Source organism: Lactuca virosa, chromosome 1, assembly GCF_052849685.1.
Source record: "Lactuca virosa cultivar CGN04683 chromosome 1, Lactuca_virosa_CGN04683_v6, whole genome shotgun sequence".
NCBI classification, from domain to species: domain Eukaryota; kingdom Viridiplantae; phylum Streptophyta; class Magnoliopsida; order Asterales; family Asteraceae; genus Lactuca; species Lactuca virosa.
In genome coordinates this window covers 237,748,554-237,767,599 of record NC_136426.1, presented here as the reverse complement: position 1 = coordinate 237,767,599, position 19,046 = coordinate 237,748,554, and positions in this window count along the sequence as shown.

Here is a 19,046-nt window from a genome sequence, read left to right as displayed (position 1 = left end):
AACACTTGCGAGAAGTGTTATAAGTCTTAAAGAAGGAGAAGCTGTATGCAAAGTTCTCCAAATGTGATTTTTGGATTCAAGAAGTCCAATTCTTGGGTCACGTGGTCAACCAAGAAGGGATAATGGTTGATCCAGCGAAGATTGAAGCTGTGATGAAGTGGGAGAAACTGAAGAGTCCTATGGAGATCCGAAGCTTTCTAGGATTAGCTGGATATTACCGAAGGTTTATCCAAGGATTTTCTTCGATCGCTACTCCATTAACAGCTTTGACCCACAAAGGAGCTACTTATACTTGGAATGAGAAGCCTAAGGAAGCTTTTGAGAAGTTAAAGAATAAATTATGTGAAGCACCGATTCTTTCTTTGCCTGAAGGAGTTGATGACTTCGCGGTTTATAGCGATGCATCTGGAGTTGGGTTAGGTTGTGTTATGACCCAAAGGGATAAAGTGATAGCGTATACATCGAGGCAGTTAAAAGAGCATGAAAAGAACTACCCCACTCATGATCTAGAGTTGGCAGCGGTAGTATTCGCCTTAAAGATATAGAGGCACTATCTTTATGGCACTAAATGCAAACTTTTCACTGATCATAAGAGTCTTCAATATTTCTTTAATCAGAAAGAATTGAACATGAGGCAACGACGCTGGCTAGAGTTACTCAAGGACTACGACTGCGAGATACTTTACCACCCTGGTAAAGCAAATGTTGTTGTTGATGCTCTCAGTCGGAAGGTAAATCTTGAAAAGAAAAGGCCAAGAGCGTTGAGAATTGAAGTTGTATCGACAATTGTGGAAAGTATAAAGAAAGCTCAAGAGGAAGCTTTAGAGAGAAATGATCGAAAGAAAGAACGTTTGGGCAAAACGTTAGTGTTTGATACAAACGGTCAAGGACTGGAGGTATTCCAAGATAGGATTTGGGTACCTAAGACGGGAGGAATAAGAGAACTTCTGATGGAAGAAGCTCACAAGACCATGTACTCGATTCATCCCGGCAGCACAAAAATGTATAGGGATCTAAAACCCTACTACTGGTGGCCGAAGATGAAGATCGATGTTGCTAAGTATGTGGCCGAGTGTGTAACATGTGCTAGGGTTAAGGCACAACATCAGAAACCATATGGGAGTTTAGAACCTTTACTTGTACCCATGGGTAAATGGGAAGACATCACCATGGATTTCGTGACTAAACTGCCCAGAACAAAGAACGGTCACGACATGATTTGGGTGGTCGTTGATCGCTCCACTAAGAGTGCGCATTTCATAGTAGCCAATGAGAAAAGGTCAATGGATAAGCTTGTGAATTCTTACGTGAAGGAAATTATGAGGCTTCACGGTGTTCCATTAATGATTGTATCAGATCGTGACAGCCGTTTTACCTTAAGGTTTTGGAGGAGTCTACAAGAGGAATTGGGTACCAAGTTATGTTTGAGTACTGCTTACCATCCGCAGACAGATGGTCAGAGCGAACGAACAATTCAAACGTTGGAGGATATGCTGAGAGCATGTACCCTAGAATTCCAAGGTAACTGGGATGAACATTTACCTCTGGTAGATTTCCTATAATAATAGTTTCCACTGAAGCATCAAGATGACACCTTATCAAGCTTTGTACGGAGGGAAGTGTCGTACGCCGTCTTGTTGGCTTGAGGCTGGGGAAAAGCAGTTTATGGGACCTGAAATAGTCCATCAGACTGCTAAAAAGTTGAAAGTTATTAGGGAAAGGATGTTAGCTGCTCAAGATCGTCAAAAGAGCTATGCTGACAAGAAAAGACAACCGATATCATTCGAAGTTGGAGATTCGGTTTTACTTAAAGTCTCGCTGTGGAAGGGAGTTATAAGATTTGGTAAAAGGGGAAAGTTGAGTCCAAGGTTTATTGGACCGTTTAAAGTTATTCAGAGGATCGGGAATCAAGCTTACAAGCTAGAATTACCAGAAGAACTAGAGGGTATTCATAACACCTTTCATGTGTGTTATTTGAGGAAGTTCACGGGAGATGTGCCCAACATAATTCCAATTTCTGAATTAAAGTTGGATGAAAACAAGAGGTTAATTGAAGAACCAGAGGCAATCGTTGACCGTAAGACTAAAAAGTTGCGACGCAAGATGGTCGATTTAGTGCTTGTGCGTTGGAAACATACGAATGGGCCAAATCTCACCTGGGAAACGGAGAGTGACATGATGAGTCGCTATCCGCATTTGTTTGCTGATGTATGATTCTGGGGACGGAATCATCCTAAGGGGGAGAGATTTGTAACGCCCGTGTTTCTAGGCTAGGCATTATTATTGACGTAATAGTCTAGGTTAACCTTTGTAACTCATTTTGAAGTAATAAAGAGGAATTATGTGAATATTATGTGCTTATCTGCTTAATTATTATGATTAATGAATTAAGAATAAAAATAAGCGGCGAAAATAAATATTAAATAAAGCCGATATCTAAGGATAAAGTTGTAAAGAATCTCATTAGAAACATTTAGGCGAAAACCTCACCGAAATCCGAGTTATAACGAAGAAGTTATGACCTGTCGAAGTTCCGCGACAAAACCGGCACGACGCCAAATGACGTAAAAAGTGAGTTTTTGATAAACTACTTTTTAGCCTTGGTGATCTAAATAAAATTCGTAGTGTTCATTAAACCGAGAGTATGCATAAAAAGAACTCCCGGACGAAAACGGACGTCAGATGAAGATGTTATGAATTTTTAACGGATTTTCCGGTCCCGGTCTGTTAAAAATAATAATATTAAAAATAAATTCAAAATTAGCTAACGACGTCTAAACGAAAGTTGTAGAGCATAATTTTCCCTACGCGTACATACAAAGAACGTCAAAAACGGAGCTCGTATGCTAAAGTTATGGATTTTATAAGATTTTGGCACAAATTCCCAGGAATCTCGCATGGATAAGCCTTATCCGGATTGACCACGTCACCCTTGCCGGATTTCACCGCGTGTCCGACGTCGATGAGTCATCCGCGCAGCAGCCTACGCGTGTCGCTGATCCTCGCGTCCGAAACGTTGGTCCAACCTCGGTCCGACGCGTGCCCTTCGCGTGTCCGAGTCTCGCACGAGCCACCTGCCCCCCCCCCCCCTCGCATCCGACGTCTGGCTTCCGATCCGGCTTCGCTGCTGCTGCCATCTGTCCTCTTTGGTCCGAACTTCAGCTCTATAAAAGGGAGGCATGCGAGACTTTCCGGGTAAGTTTGGATTTTTGCCACTTTTTACCCCTAAACTCATATTTTCACTATTTCGACTTCCCCCGAAGCCCCGAGATCATTTCCAACACCCGAAACACGACCCGAAGTGCTCGAAGACCCGGAAAATTTTATCTTTTCGGTTTTGAAGCCCAACCCTCACAGAGCCCCGTTGCTCAATAAAACTCCCGGTTTTATTAGAAACAATTGTTTTAGTAAACGAAGTGCTGCCCGATTATCGTTAAATCAAGTGAGTGTATAGTCACTTTCATCTTACACATAGATATGAAGTATTTTATATAAAATATGTGCTATGCGATTATATATTTTTTATTTATTTGAGATGGATGATGAATGAATGATTTATACAGATTTTTAAATAAATTAAACTGTATATGTATTTTTATCTACAAATATGTTGGGTAAAACATGGGTAGATAGTTGATGTGTGATGAAATAAAATGATGAGAGGCCTCGATGTTATTGTGATCCAGTCATATAGAGGAGTATGGATGACGACCACGGACTTTTCTAGACAGTCCAGTGGAACGCTGACAGGCTCGCAACCTGTAGGTGTTAATGAGCTTGGGTGTTCATTTGTTGTACTCCATCCCCCACATGGTTGCCTTATTTGACATAAATTGCTGGGAAACCCCCAAAGCAGTGTTGTCGCCCCGATGAAAATCCTTAGACTAGGTCCCTTGTGATAGTTGTTTTAGGGACGTAAAGTGAGGATAACGGGAATGGGTAATCGGGTTACTGTTGTTTGATGAAATTAATAAATTTATTTATTGTGGGTTGAAAACCCTATATGCTCACCAGGCTCCCAAGCCTGACCCACTCAGTTTTCTTTGTATTACAGGTAGTGGCGCGAGAGCATAAGTTGAACGACTTATCAAGATATTTTGATTATAGGCCTGTAGTGTATATAACTGTTGTAAGGCTTATAATGTGCCCTTTATGCTTTTGGTCTGTATCGGAACATGACATCCCGAGTTTTGTTATATTATGAAAATACATTTCTTTAAGAAATGCCTTGGTAAATATTATTTTATCATATTTCATTTTGGGAACAAATTCCGCAACTCTTTTAATCAAAGGATTACTCTGAAATTATTTTAAAAGCATAAATTAAACCGGTCTTTTCTGGCCGTGAATTTGGGGATGTCACAATATTGCCATGCCATGAAGTAGTGGCTCACATTATTGTTATAGTATTCTTGTATTTGTATAGTATGTTTTCTCTGTCTAGTGTATAGTATGTTCTCTCTGTCTAGTGTATAGTATGTTCTCTCTGTTTCTCATTATAGTATGTATTGTTTCTCGTTATATTATGTAATGTTTCTCGTTATAGTATGTATTGAACTGAATCATGTATGAACTGACTCTTGTATGTTTCATTGTTCTAGAAATAATAAGGAGTGACTTCCTAAACTATATCTATTATAGTTTACTAGTTATGTTGTTTGTATAACTGAACATGTTCGTACACCTTTGCTACCCAAAGGTATTGAACTGAACGAAAAACTTTTATATCTATATACATATACATAATATATAACTAAGATTCAAACGACATTCGGACAAACAACCGATACCCTAAGTCCACAACCAAACAAGGAACAGGAAATAAGGCGAGTTATCAGTCCTAAGCCCTTTCAATCCTACTTATATAACTATATCTATATAGACATGATTTTGACAATATATAAGTTTAACAGAGTTTTGATAAAAGAGTTTAACATATATAAAAGAGTTTATAAAACGATTTGAAACAGTTTGTTTGATAACACAGTTTGAAGTATAAGAAATCCATTTGTTTGATAGTTATTAATCACATATGATTGATATAATAACTATAAATGTTTCTGCTTGTATTCCCCCCATAAAAGCATTTAAAATCATTTAAAAGATAAGTTAAGGGGTATGAACTCACCTGCTGTGAGTGATACGAATGAAAGATCGATAAAGGATGCTAAGTGTCAAGTGAAGCCTCAAGCACAAACGGATCCTAATAAGCATATAATCACACATATATGTATATAATTAGTGTATAAACAACTAATCATGCAAGGAAACCACCTTAGATACTGGGAAACACTTAGATTGAAGTGTAACAATCACATATGATTGCATCAAAGGGGTTTACGGCCACAATAGGGTATGTACGGCCAAGGTGTGTACGGCCAATGTGGTGTACGGGCCATGGGTGTACGGTCATGGAGTGTACGACCATACACTCATGGAAGAAGCATGCAAAAAGGGTGTTTTATGGCCTTATCTAGCATCCACTAAGTGTTCATGATCCTATGTGGGGACATGAGGTGAGTTTGAGGCCAATACATGAACTAAATAACAGTTTACGACCGTACAACCTTCATGTTCATGCATTTAAATGACGATTCAAGGCTAAAATCAAGTGTTTCTCCAGCTTAACTAGTAGATAGAAGAGATACTCACACTTTTGAAGATTCCTAGGGAGTTCACGACCCAAGAACAAGTAGGTGTTCTTGGTGTTCTTGGTGTTCTTGAAGATCTAACCCAAAAGAGGTGATTTTCACGGATGAAATTAAGGGATTTTACTAGATTACGAAAGGTATCAACTAATAAACGGAAGAAATGCTTCATTTTTTAATATCAAGGTGAAATGCTTGATGATAGTTGAGAGAGAATGACTTTTCTTGACTTGGATGTGTAAGAAATGAATAGAAATGAAGGAAATACTCATATATGGGCATGAGTTCACGGCCATATTGAGTGTACAGCCGTACACCCATGTGTACGGCCGTACACTCCTCTTGAAGGAGTGTTTGGCCCGAATGCAATACTAGGAAGTTAAGCTAACTCATCCTTAAACCCAAACCTTGAATGTACTAGGCTTAGAACACTCAAACAGACCCTAAACAATGCTAAAAGATAGCAGAAACGAGTCTGACTTTGATTGAATTGAATGACTGTATAAGATAGAAATTTCGGGTTGTCACATTCATGTACCAACAATTCCTTTATGTAACCTTGTTGGATTTGATTATGGATGTTTAAAAATGACAATGTTATATGAGTACTTTTATGTTTACACTTAGAATCAAGATGTGATATCCTCTTATAAGCCCTAGTTGGATCTAATAGCTAAACACAAATCGATTTTTGGGCTTGTGCTTAGAAGTTCTCAGCCCAAATAGCCCTAGGCCGAAAACCCTTTTTCTTTGGGCCTTACCGAAACCGAAAACCTTTTTATTGGGCCATTTAAGAACCGAAAACTCCTTGGATAGGCCATGAAGGCCGAAAACCCCATGAGGTTTTGGTTTGGGCATGAGACAAACAAAAAAAAAGATCTGATTAATTGAAGTGCCACCTGAGTGGTTTACTCCTCTTAGACCGTTAAACAACTATGCATGGCAAGCTAATACTCTTCGTACCTCCATGCTACACACTCAATTACCCACCAACCAACTAGGAAGCAAATCACCCCCTCATTTTATGAGTTGCGGCCGAAAGATACACACACACACACCAAAAACTTTTCCATTCATTTAACTCTCAAGTTGCCATCTTCAAGGAGTGCTCTTCTTAAAGAAACTCATAGAAATTTGGTAAGCATTCTTGTAAATCCCTAGTGTTTTCATACATCTTTAAGCTAGAACCTCCATTTTTACACACACATTTTCGTGTGTTAGCCTTTTTAGAGTACCAACCTTTCCAAGAAGCTCTTCAAGATCGTTAACCTCATCCTAAGCTTGACATCATCTTCATCTCCTTCCTACCACACACGAAAACAACCAAGGTGAGCTTCATAACCCCATATTTTCCTTGTTTTTCTTGTTTTTCATGCTTTTCGGGGGGGGGGGGGGATACAATTCAAGTTTCGTTTACCCAATGGATTTTTTTACATGCACCAACTTGTTTATGGAATGTTTCGAGCATAAGATGTCGAAAACCTCATACATACACACATGAAAATCGTGATTTACAAGCTTATTAGAATTTAAAATGAGTTTGTCCATTGGACATTTGCATGTACTATTATTATATGTTAAATGTGAACAATTTCTTGTATAAAATGGTTGATATCATTTGTTTACTACATAAAAATTGTGACATATATGGTTGTCAACACATTATTTACACAAAATAGGGCCTTAAAGTCGATATACTCAAATATAATAAGAACATATGTATATAGAACGTCACATATGCTTTGATCTTTGGATATTTATGTTGGATTAGTGTCGAAGTCCATAACTATAATTGGTATATACTTGACCCGAACCGACATGGTCCATTTGGGTTGCACTTCACCGGAACAATATGTATGGATAGACTTATGAGAGAAGAGGTTATACATGATATATTAATATATTATAAGTTATAATATATTAATATGAAATCATATTATTTAATTAGTATTGATCTAGAATTAATTTGGAATTAATTTAGTGATCAAAAAGAGACTAATTAAATATGGACTCTTACATATATATGGAATGGGCCAAGGTTTACTTAGGATGGGATAAGAGTGCATGGATAGTCCATGGAGCTTTTGACCCATGGATCCTATGTAAATGAAAGGTCATGGGTATTAGGGTTTACATGGATGTAACCCTAATCCTCCATAATATATAAAGGGGTCCTTCGCTTACAAAATGGGGACTAGTGTGTGAGATGAATAGGTGGCCAGTTTTAGTAAGCTCCATATTCTCTCAAGTTATTCCAAGTTGTTTTGGTGATTTGTTATTCCACTTGAGGCATTCACATTATTGGTGCTAGGCTCTTAAAGCTCCAAGGAATCAACCACAAGAAAAGGTATGTCATCTAAACTTGTTTTATTACCCAAGTATCAAACCTTTGTATGCTAGTTAGGGTAATACCTTGGAAAGTTCATATTTTCATGTATAACAGAGAAAACATAGATCCAAGGTATTTAGGGTTGCATGTACACCTTAGGAGTGTTAGAATGCTCAAAACCCAACAGTGGTATCAGAGCCTAGGGTTGTTTTCAATTATACTTGTTGCAACTCATTTTTCAAAGCCAAGAATCTGCCCAGACATGAAACTCGACGAGTTCTGGCCAAAAACTCGACGAGTTCATGTGTTAAAGCATGAACTCGATGAGTTTCTCGATGAACTCGATGAGTTTGTCTCCCAGAATGCATATTTTCGAGTTTCTTGGCTAGAATTGGACTAGGAACATTACTATAAGCTGTTTTTGAACCTATAAACCTGTTTTGATGTGGTAATGATCATTCTAATCCAATTCAAAAGATAATTGTCTTGTTCATATGAGTTTAAATCAAGATTATGAATATTGCTAGATATGTTTGTGATAGTTGTTTTAATCCAAATTGATCTAAAAGTTATTCATAGTATATGTTTTTGTAACTTGTCCTCAAGTTATATGAAAAGTCTCATTTATGAATTTTATTAAACCATAGGTTATGAACTTGAAAAGTCTTTTCCCATAAATATTTTTATGAACTCCATAACTTGTCCTCAAGTTATGGATGTTCAAGAGTCTCTTCATTAAAAGTTTTAAAACCTATATTAAACTCATATGTTATGAAATTCAAGAGTTTTGAAAAGTTTCAAAACTTTCCCTCAAGTTTTGGAATTTGTAAAGGTCCACACACAAGTACCTTAATTCCAAATCAAACCCTAGAATTTTAAAAGTTTAAAATTCAACCCTTATATTATTATTATAAGTTTAATTATATAGATAGTAGGCCTCATTCATGAAGTCGGTCTATAAGGGGGGTATAAGGTTACTGCCTATAAAATGGCAGTTTAATGGGTGTCCATTCTCACCCACCGCTTCCTTGACTAGTGGAGGGTCGTTAGCCGAACGGTTAGGACAAGACTATAATTCTCCCTTCATTAAAAGTATAATCATAAATACTAAGTAACTAAACACGTATAAATTCCCAATCTTAGTTACTTAGGAAAATGTGAAATGGTGCTAACCCATGAAATTACACTTTGAACCTTTGTTAAGTCGTTAGTGGAGTGTGTGTGGTTAACCGGCATACTAACATGGGACTGACAATGTGTGGCAAAGGGTAACTTAATGTTTATCATAGATTGGTGGAGCGCGTGTGGTTAACCGGCACATCAATTAGGTGATAAAGTTAAGGGTACCAAGTTAATTTGCATGGTTATTCACACCTTGTTTGTGATCCTCGACATCCCAGTCACAAACTTGAGAGGGCACAATCGAGATTCAAACATGCCATTGAATGTTCAATGTATCTCAAAAGATCTAGGAGTTTCAAATCCAATTAAAACTTAATAATCTATTTTCATTTTCTTGGTAGAAATTGGTAAATCGTCATTTACCTACCTTCAAATATTTTATAACTTGGATTACGGCATCCCTCTTCCAGTTATAAATAGGTTGTTGGGTCCTAGCCTTAATATTTCATATTGGGTGTTATATTAAGGACTTAAATCAACTAACTTGAATTTCTCCCATTATAGATGTCAAGCTTAGACAACTATGGTATTCCCAAATCTTTAGGAACAAGCTTCCTATTGAAGATGATATCCCACATGGCAATCAATGTGAAAGATTAATCACTTCATTGTGCATTAATGGGACTGGAAATCATGCTTCCCTTCCTCTATCTCCTCCAATTATTCTCCCTATCCCACAAGTTCAAATACTTGAAAAGTTCAAGGTCACTCAATCCCTATTGGCAAGAAAAGTCTATATGTGCTTACATCTTGGAGAATAAGTCACATATTGACAAGCCGGGAGAGTTGGGTGTCAAAGTCTCAAGGAAGTTGACTGTTGACTAGGTTCATCAATCACTTCCCAAGTCATATAGTGAGTTCTTTGAGGACTACTATGTAACAGACCATGACATGACCCTTAATGATCTTACCTATTTGCTTGATGCTGCTAAATCAACAATGATTTGGGGCAGTGGTAAAGCAAATTTGATTGGAAGATCTACGTCCCAAACTTATTTGGACATTGACAATGGTGACATTGGAAATCCAGAAAAGCTTTCTCTTCCCAATGGAAAGGGATCGGCCATGGTCAATTCATTTGACCAATGGTAAAGAGAAAGGTTGAGTCTGAGACAATCAAGTGTACCATTCCCAAAGAGTCCATATGTTTCTTTTGCCAAGAGAAGGGGGATTGTTTGCGAAGCTACCTAATTTACCTGAAAACACATAAGGATGGTAAAGTGAAAACGTTTGACTCTACTTCGGGTAAACTTCATTATCTAACTCTATTAAGTCTCTTTTGGATATTCTTAATACATGATGTAATGTAATTACATTTTGATGTTTTAGAGAATCAAAGGAAGCTTAAAAGAAGAGTATGTTGATTCTGATCGCGAAAGGATGGATTTCGATTGCATAGTTCAATGATCAGAATTTTGAGCAACTGCTTAAGAGTTATGCAAGTTTTAAAATAAAAGAAAAAGTTTTGATTTTATTTATTTTAAGTATCCTTACAATGAAATTCGTGAAAAACTGTTGTTTATATGATTTCATCAATAGCAACATTGGAAAATGGATTTGATTCTTTTCTTTTGTGATAGTGTCAAAATTTACCAAATAAGGGAAGATTTTCATCTTTGGGAAATTAAGACTAAGTCCTTGTTTACATGTATATGTAAGTCAAGTAAAGGACTAAGGGATCGGGTACACTAGGTTGTGCGCTGGTCATGTCCACCACAAAGATTGATAAGATTATTCGTTATGATTTACTAAAGTTTAGTAAATATGGTTATGCTTACAAGTTTAAGTATAATTCTGGATCATTGGAAAAGTTTCAATGATAGACAAAATGAATAAAAAGAATCAAATTAGGCAGAAAGATGAGAGTTTCTCCAATCTGAAGAGATGGGAGAGTACTTGTTTTATGATTATTTTAGTGATTACAAAACCATATCACAATTGATCCTCTAAGGACACCTTATTGCATTTGTTTGGCTAAGGAGAAGAATCGTGAATTGTTGAAATGATTAAATCAAAAGATAAATCATACTTCGTCCCAAAATCAAGTCTTAGAGTCATACTCCAAGATTGAGCCTTGAGTGACATAATCTTAAGAAAGGCTTAAAACACTTGTCAAATGTAGAGTAAAATGTTTTCTTACTCTTGTACATTTAAAATCGGTAAGTCGTGATGTTTTGGATAAAACAAAGACCAACTAAGACCAATTGTGTGAAGTGTCTATCTTGATAAGAATCCGCACTAACTCTTGAATATTTGTTTTGTCAAGGAATGGTTCTTGACAAGAGAATCCTTTATGTCAAGAGTACAGTGGGAGTCTTAAAAGATCTTGAGATGGTTTCACGAACTAATCAAGAGTTTTGTTAATCACTCGCCCACGACTGAGGTTTGTAACCTATCATGTTGACACATTGATGTTTCTGGTCCATTCCAGTTTAAGTTGACTATGCAGGTGAATTCTAAAAGTTCTCAATTGTTTGCATAACAACTTGGAAGCAATGGTAGGCCCTTGTGCTACCAGGAGGCAAGAAATTAAGATTAAACAAGTTCAGTCCATATGAATTTGGATTTGCCACTAACCTTGTCTTGTGATTAAGGCTATGACAAATTCACATGGATAGGAACACTTACACCATACAAAAAAATCTAAGTGCCATAAGGTTTCTCTCCGATTCATGAAAATGATGATGAGGAAACGCTTTCACTAAGTAGATTTTAAGTAGATTGTAATTGTGATTTTTGCATTCTCAAAGTCATTAGTGGAGCGCGTGTGGTTAACCAACACACTAACATGGACTTGTGAGAATGGCAAAAAAGGTCTAAACACTATGATTACGACATCCCTCTTCATAATTGTTTAGACACACATGTGAGCTATCTAAGGAAAGGTGTATGATTTTGATAAAGTCTTATCAAAGTAATCTAGTATCAGAAATCTGAACTTTGGTAAGAAAGTCAATAAAGTATTGATTATTGGGTACATGTCAAAGCTAGTGGGAGCATAAGTGTTATGCTAGTAAGATAATAATCATTATGCTAGTGGGAGAATGATTATTATGTTAAGTGTTGCAAGTTAGCAATGTTAATTATAGAAAACAAAGTTTCAATTCGCTTTGAAAAGTTGTTTTGCCATAATTAAGGGAGAGGATTTTATACTTCATTCCAATTCTACAAGTTTAGATTGAGATTTTTATCAAATTCAGTCAAGTATATATATGAATGTTGTGTTGGAATGGTTCAACATAAGGAAATTCTATATATGTTGCATTCTCAAAATTCGATTATGATTACGGCATACCTCTTCATAGTTCGAATTGTGAGAACATGACAAATAAAAAATATTGTAGCAAAAGACTGGTCAAGTATCATGTCCTTATGTGAGACATCATGAATCATGTCCCTTATGCTTCGGATATAGGATCGATTACATGTTCTATAATATTCATCCATTCTAAATTTTCCAAATGCCTAGGGCATTAAGAGGGAAAAAGGAATAGAACTGGGTATGACTAAAATGATTAAGCAAATGTCGAGGACAATCTGAGGTTTACCAAAGATTGGTTGCTCATGGACAATTGGAAGTATAGTGTAAACTTTGGAAAGGACCATATTGACATATTCTGAAAAGGAGGCAACCCTTGTTCAGAAGTGATAATCAAAATGGTAATATGGAATTGTTTCGATAGGTGGAAGTTATTCTTTGAATCTGTGTAAGATTAGAAAACTTAATGCAAAGAAGGATGTTCAAAGGAATGTACTTTGAATTTGAGACTTCGTTTCCATGGAATTGCTCTCCATTGGAATACTCTGTAATGTTTGTTGCCAAGTCTTTGTGACTTGGGCATAGTCATTACAAGAGGATCATTGCATATAAGTTTAGAATCTAACAGATTACGGTAAATGGCAAGAGTTTGGTATTCTTACATTTACAATAAGGATTTGGATTATGAAATGAGCATCATTGAAATATTGCCAATCGATCTGTTTCACGAAGTAAGGATCATAGACAAACATAGTGTGCATACTCGGAGTATGGCATAGCTATTGAAAAACATAGTATGCATTCTTGGAGCATGGCATGACTGTTGTTTTTAATGCAAGTATTAAGTTGATAAATCGAAACATTATACAATGAATAATGAGTAATCAATATGGTGCTTAGATAAAAGGTGTTTTTATTTACACTCAAAGTGTTAAGGCCATATAGGATTAGTATTATTCTTGTGTTTCACTTTGAATGTTTTGACTTCCCGAATAACTAGGTTATTCAAACATCCACAGTCGGTCATACGTTGGAAGTAGGTATGAAGCAAGACTGTCATGAATGGGTCTGTAGTTTGTCTAGGTGGCTAGACTTAGCCGCAGTGTTCATGAGTGCTTCTGGAATAAGATTTGAGTATTGGATTATGAAGGGTTTTGAGCATTCTAACACTCCTAAGGTGTACATGCAACCCTAGAAACCTTGGATCTATGTTTGACTAAGATACATGCAAAATTGATTTTCCAAGGTTCATAATCCTATCTAGCATACATGGGGAACTTTAAACATAAAAGTAAGCTAGAAGAACATACCTTGTAGTAGTTTAGATTCCTTGAAAACCTTGAGAGCCTAGCACCCCAAGTGTGATGACTCAAATGTCTCACACAACACCAAATGCACTTCGAATAAACTTGAGAGAAATGTCACACTTCTTGAAATCGGCTAGCCCTCTTCTTTCTTGCTTAAGTCCGATTTTGGTGAACATAAGGATCCTTATATAGTGTGTTACAATTAGGGTTACACCATGTAAACCCTAATTGTCATGACCTTTCATTTCCATGACCCATGGGTTCTATAACCACCATGGAGCATCCTATAGGGTTTGTCCCAACTTGATAATCCATGGAGCATTAGCCCACTATACAAGTATGAGTAATTTACACAATCAACTCATATATTTAAATAGTCTTCTTTTGATCACTTAATTAATTTCAAATTAATTCTTGATCAATACTAATTAAATAATATTATTAATATATTAGAACTTATAATATATTAATAAACCATAAGTGTTATTTCTCTCATTTTAGTCTATCCAAATGCATGATGCCATGCAACCCAAATGGACCATGCCAAACCGGGTCAAGTACATACCATAAATAGTTATGGACTTAGACACTTTATCCAACAGTCTCCCACTTGGATAAGTCTAATAACTATAACTGCAAGTATGACTTCAGGAACCGATCAACAATCGTAGCTCTTTCAAGGTCTCTCGGAACTGAGATGATGATGATACGCCATTTAAGATAAGTGATCATATAATCCTCTGTTCTAGATATCAGCTGAACAAATACATGGAACAATATCTTACTTATTGTCTAGCAGTTTGTTTCTCGATTTCCGATTTGTTTAACATAGAACTTAATTGAACACATCAACTTAGGTCTGACATGGTACATGGGTCAACACAAAATCATCGAGGGGCCCAGATATCGCTTCTAATCCAAGAAGGAACAGATAAACTTCGACTTATATGCTTGTTCTACTACTTGTTGAATCACACACAAAAGCACGTTTTATAACATCGAGTTACCAATGCGTTTTCGTACGATTAATGCATAACCAACTCATGGGCAACAAGTCATATCTCTAGGTTTGAAGACTTATATGATATTACCGTCTCACAATCACTCGAGATAAATTCAATGAAGTGATACCAGTGAGCGTGGGTTGAATCCAATACTCAAAACTTATGAGCACTTATGAGTGTTGTAGCCATGTCCAACATCTTAGACCTCTACAACCAACTCATGACAGTCTTGATTCATACCTACTTCCAACATATGACCGACTATGGAGAATTTGAATAATATGATATACCGAACATAATTATTCTGGAAGTCAAAACATGCAAAATGAAATGATAGTAAACGATTGACAAAAGATAGGAACACTTTACTCATAAATAAATACACCTTTTATTCATCATCAAATGTCAACTACACTTTACACATTTCACAGTTATCTAACTACTAAAACTAATATCATCCTTCAGCCCTATGCGCCTCGCATGCTGGAGAAGCTTAACCCTACCCAGTCCCTTCGTGAGGGGATCTGTCGGGTTCTCCTCCGATGATACCCTCTTTGCCACGAGGAGTCCTTCTTCTATTCGATGTCTGATTAAATGGTTTTTTCTGTCGATGTGTCTGGATCTCCCGTGATCCCTTGGTTCTTTCGCTAAGGCAACTGCACTTTCACTATCATAGAAAATTTCCATAGGCTCGTTTATAGCTGGTACAACTCCAAGGTCTCCAATGAAGTTCTTCATCCATATTGCCTCCTTGGCTGTCTCGCTTGCTGCTATATACTCTGATTCATAAGTTGAATCAGCCACTGTCTCCTGCTTGGAACTTTTCCAAGTAATTGCTCCTCTGTTTAAGGTAAAGACCCAGCCCGACTGAGAGCGGAAATTATCCCTATCAGTCTGAAAGCTAGCATCACTATACCCTACGACTCTCAAGTCATCACTCCCACCGAGGGTAAGGACCCAGTCCTTAGTCCTCCGCAGGTACCTGAGGATATTCTTTACCGCGGTCCAGTGAGCCTTGCCATGATTCCCCTGATATCTGCTAACCATGCTCAAAGCAAAAGCTACATCAGGATGAGTACAGGTCATAGCATACATGATCGAGCCTACAGCAGAAGCATAAGATACTCGACTCATTTATGCTATCTCATCCTCGGTACTCGGGCTCTGAGTCTTACTCAATCTGGCGTTACTCTGGATGGGTAACTCTCCTTTCTTGGAATCTTGCATGCTGAACCTCTTCAGCACCTTATCCAAGTAGGTATTCTGACTAAGTCCAATTAGTCTTTTACTCCGGTCTCTCAAAATCCTTATCCCTAGAATATAGGCAGCTTCTCCTAGGTATTTCATAGCGAAACACTTCCCAAACCAGGACTTCACTTCCTGCAAGGTTGGGATGTCATTTCCTATGAGTAGTATGTCATCTACATACAGTACCAAAAAACTGACTATACTCCCACTAGCCTTGACATATACACACGATTCATCTTCATTCCTCGAAAAGCCGAACTCTTTGACTTTCTCGTCGAAACAAAGATTCCATCTGCGAGGTGCTTATTTCAATCCATAGATGGATTTCTCAAGCTTACACACTCTATTAGGGTATTCTGTACTGACAAAACCCTCTGGCTAACACATGTAAACATCTTCAGCCAAACCTCCATTAAGGAAGGCGGTTTTGACATCCATTTGCCATATCATAATCATGAAATGCAGCAATGGCTAACAGGATCCTAATAGACTTAATCTTTGCTACTGGTGAAAAGGTCTCATCATAATCAACTCCCGGAGTTTGAGAAAAGCCCTTTGCAACCAGTCATGCCTTATACGTATGTAAATTACCATCCATGTCGGTCTTCTTCTTGAAGATCCATTTCCACCCAACTGTCTTATGATCTGGTACATTGTCAACCAAGTTCCAAACTTGATTGTCGTACATGGACTGTATCTCGTTGTCTATTGCCTCTTTCCATTTAGCAGATTCGGGGCCTGCCATGGCTTCCGCATCATTGTTAGGTTCATCCAGACTTACCAGTGTCTCATCACTAATAAGTGTCTCACCTTCCGCAGTAATATGGAAACCATAGTAGTGCTCATGTGCATTCCTAACCCTTGTGGAACGCCTCAGAGGTACAGACTCGTCAATTGGATCAACAGGAGTTTCCTCCTCAGGTTGACTGCTAGGGTTTGAAGTTCCTTCACCACTTGACTCTTGAATTTATTCGAGGTCAATTTGCCTCCCACTGTTTCCTTGGCTTATGAACTCTCTCTCTCGAAAGACACCCCTCCTTGCTACAAAGACCACATTCTCACTGGGTCTGTAGAAGAGGTAACCAAAGGATTTCTGTGGGTAGCCGATGAAAATACACCTCTCACTTCGAGGTTCGAGCTTATCGTGAGTCTCACGCCTCACGAAAGCCTCGCAACCCCAAATCTTGATGTGGTCCAGATTGGGAACTTTTCCAGTCCACATCTCATGAGGAGTTTTGGCAACTTTCTTTGTAGGGACTAGATTAAGGATATGGGCAGCAGTCTCTAAGGTATAGCCCCAGAATGAGATTGGTAGCGAAGCTCGACTCATCATGGAACGAAACATATCCAACAAGGTTCGATTACGCCTCTTAGCCACACCATTCAACTGTGGTGTCCTGGGAGGTGTCAATTGTGAGACAATCCCACATTCCTTAAGATAGTCAAGGAACTTTGTACTAAGATACTCACCACCTCGATCGGATTGAATCATCTTAATGTTCCTGCCCAATTGATTCTCTACTTCCTGTTTAAATTCTTTAAACCTTTCAAAAGTCTCTGACTTATGCTTGATTAAGTAGACATATCCATATCTACTAAAATCATCAGTAAAAGTCAGATAATAACGCTTAGCATCCCTTGTGGCAATTTTGAAGGGTCCACACACATCAGTGTGTACAAGATCCAACAAACCATCACCCCTTGCGCAAGAGCTAGTAAAGGGTGACTTTATCATTTTTTCAAGTAAGCATGATTCACAACTATCATCTGACGTTAGGTGAAATGACTCCAAGACTCCATCCTTTTGGAGTTGGCCTATGCGTTTCTTGCTTACATGTCCAAGACGACAATGCCATAATGATGCTTTATCCAAGTTATTATTAGAAGAATCAATACACAACACATTATTTCCTAGGTTATCTACAACATACACAACTTCATACACACCATCACAAGGTAATGCTTTAAAATAAAGAACATTATTAAAGAAAGCATTTATTCCACCAACTTCATTATCAAAAGAAAAGGTAAACCCTTGTTTGTACAAAGCATGAAAGGAAATAATATTTCTTGCCGTTTCAGGCGAGTAACAACATTTATTCAAATCTAATGTCAAGACACTACTTAGCAACAAAGAATAAACTCCAATCTTGGTGACAGGCAAAGCTTTCCTATTCCCCATGATCAAGTTTATCTTTCCATGCTCCACATTCTCACATCTTCTTAGTCCCTGCAAATCAGAACATATGTGAATTCCACAACCTGTATCAAGGACCTAAGAGTTAGAATAGGGTGAGTTATTAGACAATATTGTGTAAATACCTGCATAGGTGGGTTTCACTTTCCCATCCTTAATATCTTGCTGATACTTTGCGCAGTTCCGCTACCAATGCGACTTTTCATGGCAATAGAAGCATTCAGCCACTTTTGGGTCATAAGAAGGAGTGACGAATCCTTTCTTGGTTCCACTTGAAGAGGAGCCATCAAGGGTCTTACCCTTGGTAGCCTTAGAAGGGTTCTTCCTCTTTTTCCCTCTACTTTTCCCGATTGTCAGGACAGGGGCGGAGTTAGGAGTAGAAGTGGTAACAACCGACTTACCTTTAAGACCTGATTCAGCGGTCTTTAGGAGTCCTTGAAGTTTGCTGAGTGTAACTTCCTCCTTGTTCATGTGGTATGTCATAAGTAATTGATCATAACACGAAGGTAAGGAGTGCAAAATGATATCTATTGCCAACTCCTCTGGGAAGTTCACATTCAGTTTCAGCAAACGGTCCACATACCTTTGCATTTTCTGCATGTGGCCCGTGATGGGTTCACCATCCTTCATCCTGGTTGTTATCATGGAGGAGATGATCTCATATCGCTCTTGACGAGCACTCTGATGGTAGCAGTCCATCAAATCCAGGTGCATCTCAAAAGGATAGTAGTCCTCATAGGACTTTTGGAGCTCGGCTGTCATAGTGGCCAACATGATGCATGCCACTTTGGTAGCATCCCTTTCATGGGCCTTATATTCAGCGACCTCCTCAGGAGTAGCAGTCGGCTCGAGTTCTTTAAGATCCTTGTCGA